Source organism: Diceros bicornis, chromosome 17 (genome assembly GCF_020826845.1).
Source record: "Diceros bicornis minor isolate mBicDic1 chromosome 17, mDicBic1.mat.cur, whole genome shotgun sequence".
NCBI lineage: Eukaryota > Metazoa > Chordata > Mammalia > Perissodactyla > Rhinocerotidae > Diceros > Diceros bicornis.
The window spans coordinates 13878264-13887479 of NC_080756.1; the positions used below are offsets into that span (position 1 = coordinate 13878264).

The following is a 9216-nucleotide window of genomic DNA, read 5'->3' on the forward strand; positions in this document are numbered from 1 at the left end:
TCTGTGAACCATGTATCTGATAAAGGACTTGTCTCTAGAGTATGTAAAGAACTCTGAAAGCTCAATAATAAGAAAACGCACAACCCAATTTAAAAATAGGCAAATGATTTAAACAGACACTTCACCAAGGAAGATGTACAGATGGCAACTAAATGCACCAAAAGATGTTCAACATCATCAGCCATTAGGTATACAAAAAATTAAAATCTCAATGGGATACCACTATATATCTACTAGAAAGTCTGAAAGCATGAAGACTGATTGTGTCAAGAAGGTGGACCAATTAGAACACTCTTATACTACTGGTGGGAATGTAGAATCTTACGACTGCTTTGGAAAACTGTCTGGTATTTTTTTTTAATGTTAAATATATGCTTTTCATATGACCCAGACATTCCACTCCTAGGTATTTACCCAATAGAAATGGAAGTAAATATCAGTAGAGACATTTGTGCATGAATGTACATAGCAGCTTTATTTGTACGTGACTTAAAATTGAAGTGATAAAATATCTTTCACCAGGTGAATGGTAAACAAATGGTGGTATATCCACACAATGGAATTATTCTCAGAAACAAAAGGAATGAACTTTAGATGCACTTAACATAGATGAACCTGAAAAAAATTATGCTGAATAAAGTAAGCCAGATGAAACATAAGTACATACTGTATGATCTCATTCATATAAATTTCTAAGAAATACAAACTAATCTATAAGGACAGAGCACAGATGAGTGTTTGGCTGTGAAGGGCAGTGGTGGGGATGGGCAGGAACGAGGGTCTTAAAAAGCGGCTCAAGGAAACTTTCAGGAATGATGGATGTATTTATAATTGGGATTATGGTGATACTTTCCTGGGAGCATATATATGTCAAAACTTATCAAATTTTACACTTTAAATATGTACAGTTTTTTGTATGTCAATTATATCTAATAATACTATTAAAAATTAAAAAGCAAAAAATTTTGATAGATTTGACTGTAAAAAAACATGATCTATATGCCAAACACCAACATTGACATTTTTAAAGACTCTATAATCTTAAAATACAAATATAACATATTTAAAAGAACAAGATGTGCATAAGTGTAAAAATAAAAAATGTAGCCTAAAATGTAATTATGGTGGCAAATATTTGATGTAAACTAATCTTATGGCTCTTGTAACATTATACAAATTTTCTAAAAATGACATGATATTTTTATCTAGAAATTTCACTTCTACCAATTATTCTCACGTGTGCAAAAATATTTGTATGAAAATGCTTTTGATAGAATGGTTGATAATTGTTTGAAATAAAGACATTGTACATGTAATTCAGGCATCGGTTTAAAAATTTCCAAAATACTTACGCAGCAAACATTATTAAACTGAATAATTGGAAACAACAAATTTATATTATGTGATAAATTAAGATATGTTTAAATATATAAAAGTGTATGTTTTTTGTAGTGGTGAAATATACATAACATAGAACTTACCATTTTGAGGGCCAGCCCGTGGTGTAGTGGTTAAGTGCGCGCTCTCCACTGCTGGCAGCTTGAGTTCGGATCCCGGGCAAGCACCAAGGCACCGCTTGTCAGGCTGTACTGTGGCCGTGTCCCATATAAAGTGGAGGAAGATGGGCACAGATGTTAGCACAGGGCCAGTCTTCCTCAGCAAAAAAAAAAAATAAATAAAGGAGGAGTATTGGCATGGCTGTTAGCTCAGGGCTAGTCTTCCTCACACACACAAAAAAATTACCATTTTGACCATTTTTAAGCGTAAAATTCAGTGCCATTACGTACATTCATATTGTGTTTTGTATCCAATTATAAGATATGGTTGCAAATTTTTATGCATTGGTGAAAAATGTTTATAATAGTTGGTGTATTTGGAGAAAGAAAAATCTGGAAGGATAAGGTTCATACTGCAAGCAGTAGCCTTTTGTAAAACTTTTCCTTTCACTTATCTGATTAAAATAGTCCAATGATAAAAGAAGATTGATATAAAAAAGGATTTTATTCATATAATAAAGGATTGCATTCTTTCAAATGCCTTACTAGATGTCAAAGTTAAAAAAAAATGAACTATGTAATTTAAGTGATACAGTTGTCCTCCTGATCTGTGTCAAATGCAGCTGTAGCATCCTCCTATTTCCAGGGACATAGTTCCCACTGAAGCCTGTATTACTTGTGTTTTTGCCAAACTTCATCACTAGAAAATAGATTAATGACTCTTGATTGTAGGTCACCAGGGACCAGTTGCTTTTTTTACTTAGTGACATTTTCTGCAAATTAACAAGAAAAGTCACATTTGACATTTTAAAAGCATTTTTTCTCGTCCTGATGATGTAAAAAATCATCTCTTCCACCAGTGGAGAGAGTTCCTCAGCCCTTAGAGTAATTTCTTTTCTTTTCAGTGATGGAGACAGTAAGACAATATTTGGAGACTTATAATAGCACTAAGCCCATCATAAGCAAGTCTGCCCGGTTTGTTGGAGATGGAAAACAAAGGGATCTCTGTGCATTCCCAGACATGCCAGTGAATGTGAAGACATAAATACTTTTATAAAAATATCACTTTTAACATTGTAGTTTAATTTTGCTATGTTTAAACCACCAACAGAAGCTCTGGTTTACTAACAGATGAGTAAGTATGATCAAGTTTGTCTCTTTGATTATAATTCCCTTTGCAGGATCTAGGTTATTTTTTCCTGTGGAAAAAAAATGGATTTTAGTGATAATTTATATATTTTAATGTACTTCAGATACATTTGTGAGATGTCATTTTTCAGAATGAATTTCCTTTGTGTAGTTAAACATCATTGCCTAAGAGGTTTTTATGCATAAGCTACGTAAACAAATCTGTATCTAACTTAGTGTAAGAAATATTCAGGCTAACTTTGGATAGATATTCAAGCTCAAACTAAAAATAAAGTGTCTTTGTATATATAGAAGTATATAAGCTTGTCCTTGCCTTCCTCTTCCCACCCCGAAAAGAACAACATGATGACAGAATTGACAGCATCTCGTTACAGATCCTCTGTCCATTTTGAACATTTGCTTGAAAGACAGAATAAACAGACATCAGTTAGCTTCATTTTAGTGTGAATCTGTTTATTAACTTCTATTATTAAATAAATTGTAATATCTTGGAGAAAAACAGATATATTTTGAGAATTGAATGATGCTCAGATTTTGAAGGGCTGAAAATGATTTCCAGTGATGCATACATCATCTGAGAGATTAGGAGAAAAGATGGAAGGAAGACATATACATAACCTTCTACATCTCAATTTGATATAAATATTTGATAGCTGTTGAATGAGAGACTAAATTTCCTAAGAGATTTCTAACTTTTGAGTAAGCCATGATCCTCAGTTAGTGATATTTTTCTGGAAACATTGTTAACTGGGTAAATAGTAACAATCAATTCTGCCCCAACCTCAGTAAGAAGAGAAGACAATAAGTTAAACAATAAAGTGAATCTGCTCATAAAACAAACAAATTAGGCACAGAGGGGGACATATTTTCTATTAATTGGTGTCAGAAAACCTCAAGATTTGAAACACTGATTGTATATTAGAAACATTTGAGTTCCTACTGGTGTCGCATCAATGAAGATAACATAATTCATTGACTGGAAGATGAGGGAGGGAAGAGAAGGCAGTGATCACTTGTCTCAGCAGTAAAGGCAGCACACATATTCAGTGAAATAACACACATATTAAGTAAAGGTAATGCACTATTCAGAAGAAGAAAAGTGAACTGTGTAGCAGAGGGTGGGGGGCGAACAGCAGGGCTTAAGGTTGTATATTAGAATGAAGCACACTTAATCCAAAAACACACCAGCCAATGAAAGTCTTCTTTTGGAACAAAGACCTCAAGTTTTTCTCTAGAGTCTGTATAGTGAATCCAGGTTACATCAGCAGTGTTTTTTTAAAAAGACCCAAAATGTCAAGACATGAAATCAAGGGTGAAATTTTGTGGTATAGTTTCTGAATAGGGAAGAATTCTTGAGAGCAGAAAGATGTTATTGCTACACATAAAGTTATACCTCATCAGCAATCTGATGAGCATCAGCAGCTTAGTCATATGATCCTAAGCACAGGCTAGACGTAAAATGTAAACATATATATACACACACATATAAAATGAAATATAAAAGCTTGAATACATTAAATATTAGAACAGGTAAAATAATTTATAATCCATAAGAAAATTTCTTTGAATATCACATACAGATTGGAGAGAAGTCAGAAATCAGTGATGAAAAACGGTAACATAACAACATTCATTCTGCTGGGACTGACAGATGACCCTGAACTGCAGTTCTGATTTTTATCTTTCTATTTCTCACTTACACGCTGAGTGTAACTGGAAACCTGACCATCATCACACTCAGCCTTGTGGATCCCCACCTTAAAACATCTATGTACTTTTTCTTAAAAAATTTCTCCTTCTTGGAGATCTCATTCACATCTTCTTGTATTCCCAGATATTTGTATAGCATAGCAACAGCTGACAAGATCATTACCTATAATGCTTGTGTCATTCAAGTGTTTTTTATTGACCTCTGTGGAGTAACAGAATTTTTCCTCCTGGCCGCCATGTCCTATGACCGTTATGTGGCCATCTGCAAACCCTTGCATTACGTGACCATCATGAGTAGCAGAGTCTGCAGGATTCTCATCATCTCCTGTTGGATGGCTGGTTTATGTATAATAATTCCACCACTTAGCCTGGGTTTAAACCTAAAATTTTGTGACTCTAACATGATTGATCATTTTGGCTGTGATGCATTTCCTTTAGTGAAAATCTCATGCTCAGACACATGGGTCATGGAGCAGACAGTTATAATCTGTGCTGTGCTGACCCTGAATATTACTCTAACTGTGTAGTTTTGCCATATGCTTATATCATCAAGACAATTTTTAGATTCCCTTCTGTTCAGCAAAGGAAAAAAGCCTTTTCGACCTGTTCTTCCCACATGGCTGTGGTTTCCATCACCTATGGTACATGCATTTTCATCTATATGAATCCAACAGCAAAGGAAGAAGTGACTATTAATAAAGTAGTTTCACTGCTCATTTTTTCTATTTCACCTACATTGAACCCATTTATCTATACCTTGAGAAACAATCAAGTTAAAAAAGCCTTCCAGGACTCAATCAAAAGAATTGCCTTGCTCTTGACTAAGTGAAAGGAAATATTTTTAAAACATCTCAACAACAAGGATAAATGGCCACAGACACTTTATTTTTGAAGTTCATAATATATATTTTTTTTCCTGAGGACATTCTTACATACCCAGAAAACTCAAGACACTCTGATAGGAAACCAATGGAATTAATAAGAGAATTCGGTGTTCTAGCAGAAAAAATGGAAAATATTTAAAAATCAATAGACTGTAATAGCAATAAGTAACAGGAAATCAATGCATGAATATTATTTCAGTCATAATAGTCATAAAAATTTAATTACTAAGATAATATTTTTTTGTATTTCTTTTTTTTGTGATCATATTAATTTATAACATTACATAAATTTCCGGTGTACATCATTATATTTTGACTTCTGTATAAATTGCATCATGTTCATCATCAAAAGTCTGGTTGCCATCTGTCACCATACACCCGTAACCCTTTACCCCTTTCGCCTTCCCCTCACCTTCTTGCCCTCTGGAAACCAATCTGTTGTGCATATCTATGTGTTTGTTTATCTTCCACATGTGAATGAAGTCATTGTCTTTCCCAAGAGAAAGAATTTAATGGTAAAATAGAGTGTACATATAAATAAAGTATAAAATCTCTTAAAAAAATATAAAATATAATTAGAACAAAAGAAAGGTAAGCAATACTCTTGGTTGGAAAATTTTAATATGAGCATGTATATGTGTGTATGTATAGGTTTTTATGTATTGTAGAAACATTTATTTATTTATTTGTATATAGTCCCAGAGCATGTACAACATTAGAGGAAGACAACTCTTAATGCAGGTTATCTAAAGCAGAATCGAAGTGATGCAATCAGAAACAAGAATGAGTAGAATGAGACAAAGGAAAAAAATCAAAATCAAATATTGATCATATAATCCCACTTATAAGTGAGGTTTTGGGTATATATATTTGGGAGTAAATAAAGAAAATTTTTTTTCAAATTGATTTAGATCTACAAAATGACAAAATATCAAACATCTGTTTCCAAGTGAAAAACAATTAAGTTGGAGTATATTTTGTTAACAGTAGTTCAGTAAAAATAAATTTAAAAATTCCAAAAACGAGAAACTCTTTGTGTAAATGTTAGACATTAAATGATGAAATATTATTCAGCCATAAAGAAGAAGGAACTCATGCCATTTGCAACAACATGAATGGAACTTGAGGGCATTACGCTAAGTGAAATAAGTCAGACAGAGAAAGATAAATACTGTATGATCTCATTTATTGTGGAATCTATGAACAAAAAAATTCACCGGGGGGAGGGAGAGTGGGAACTGGATGCAGATTGTCATAAGGTATAAACTTCCAGTTATAAGATAAAGTATAGGGATGTAATGTTCAACATGATGACCATCATTAAAATTGCTGTATAGTATATTTGGAAGTTGTTAAGAGAGTATATCCCAAGAGTTCTCATCACAAGGAAAAACCATTTTTTTTTTTTTGGACATATATGAGATGATGGATATTAACAAAATTGATTTTGATAATCATTTCACAATACATCCTAATCAATTCATTATGCTGTTTATCTTAAAATTATACAGTACTGTATGTCAATTATATCTCAATAAAACTGGAAAAAAATAAAATTCCCATAACAAAAAAAAAAGAAATAAAAGTAAGAGGACACTAAACCCAAAGCAAGCAGAAGGAAAAAATAAAAAAAGATTAGCATGGAAAAAAATGAAATAGAGCATAGAAAAATATTAGAGAAAATCAATGAACCCAATAGTTGTTTATTTGAAAATATCAACAAAATTGAAAAATACTTAATTGGATTGAGCAAGATAAAAAAGAGAGAGATTACTAAAATCAAGAGGAAAAGAGGAGACATCACTAAACCTTACAATATTAGAACTATAAGGAAATTCTAAGAACAACGATAAACTTATTAGATAACCTAGATGAAATGGACAAATTCCTGGAAAGACACAAACCACCAAACTTGATTCAGAAGAAATAGAAAATTTTAATAGATTTATAACAAGTAGAGATATTGAATTGGTAATCAAAAAACTTCCCATAAAGCAAACCCAAGGCCTAGATGTATTCAATGGTGAATTTTACCAAAGGTTTAAAGAATAATTAACACCAATCTTTCGAAAACTCCTGGAAAAAATAGAAAACACTTCCCAATTCATTCCACGTGACCGGTATTACCATGATCCCAAAACCTGACATACACATGGCAAGTAAAGAAAACTATAGACCTTATGAATATATATTCCTTGTGAATATAGACCTGACTACCTTCTACAAAATACTTGAAAACTAAATACAGTAACATAACAACAACAACAAAAAGATTATACACCACGTATGATGAAGAGAGATGTATCCGAGGAATCCAAGACTGATTTGACACCCCAAAATCAATGAATCTATCACACTATACTAATAGAATAAAGGACAAAAACTACAGGATCATCTCAAGAGATGCGGTAAAAGCACTGGACAAAATCCAACATCACTTCATGATAAAAACACCCAAAAAACTAGTAACAGAAAAGAACTTGTTCAATTTGATAAAGAGCATCTACAAAAAAGTCCGAGGAAATCTCATGCTTAATTATGAAAGATTGAATGTTTTCCCCCTAAGGTGAGTAAAAATAAAAGGATGTCTGCTTTCACCACTTCTATTCAACATTGTACTGGGGGTTTTTACCAGGACAATTAGAGGAAGAAAAAAGAAATGAAAGAAAAAAAGACAGGAAATGAAGAAGTGAAACTGTATTTGCAGGTGACATAAACTTGTGTATAGAAAATCCACAAAAAAATTATTAGAGCTAATAAATAAGTTCAGCAAGTTTGCAAGATACAAGATCAATAACAATAATTATTTGCGTTTCTACACATTAACAATGAACAATTTGACAATGAAATTAAGAAAACAATTCCACATACAACAGCATTAAAAAGAACAAAATACTCAGGAATAAATTTAACAAAATAAGTATAAGATTTATACACTGAAAACTAGTTAAAAAGCATTATTGAAAGAAACTGAAGACCTTGATAAATGGAAAGATACCTAATATTCATGGACTGGCCGGCTTAATATTGCTAAGATACCAATACTCCCCAAATTAATCTACCGATTCAGTGCAATCCCTATCAAAATCTCAGCTGCCTATTTTACAGAAAGTGGCACAGTGACAATACAATTCATATGGAAATGCAATGGGACCAAAATGAGGCAAACAATCTTGGAAAACAAATAATTGGAGTACTCACACTTATTAATTTCAAGTCTTACTATAAAGCTACACTAATCAAAACAGTATCCTGGAGAAGGATAAATATATAAACCAATAAATTAGAGTTGAGGATCCAGAAGTAAACTCTTACATTTATGGTAAACTAATTTTCAACAAGAGTGCTAAGATAATCAATGAGGAAAGAATAGCCCTTCAACAAACAGTTCTGAGATAACTGTATACAAAATTATGAAGATGGACCTCTGCTTCACAATATACACAAAAGTTAACTCAAATTGGATCAAAGACCTAAATGTAAGTGTTAAAAATATAAAACTCTTAGAAAAATATACTAAATCTTTGTGGTCTTGGATTAAGCAATGGTTTCATAGAAATGACACCAAAAGCACAAATGAGAAAAGAAAAAAATGCGTAATTGGACTTCATCAAAATTAAAACTTTTGTGCTTCAAAGGACACCATTGAAAAGGCAAAAAGACAACCCGTTGAATGGGAGAAATGATCACAAATCCTATATCTGATAAGGGACTTGTATAAAGAATATATAAAGAACTCTAACAACTCAAAAATAAAAAGACAACCCCATTTTAAAATAGGCAAATAATTTGAATAGACATTTATACAAAGAAGATACATAAATGGCCAATATGCACATGAAAAGATATTCAAGATCATTAGTCATGAAGGAAATGCAAATCAAAACCACAATGTGATGACACTTCACACACATTAGGATGGCTAAAACAAAAGAGACAGACAAAACAAGTGTTGACAAATATGTGAAGATATTGGG

The 9216-nt window shown here is 32.4% G+C and overlaps 1 pseudogene; it reads left to right on the plus strand.

The window, feature by feature from the left end:
* The first annotated feature begins 4250 nt into the window (after window positions 1–4250).
* On the plus strand, window positions 4251–5184 carry LOC131415979 (olfactory receptor 6C2-like; annotated as a pseudogene).
* Window positions 5185–9216: the final 4032 nt, after the last annotated feature.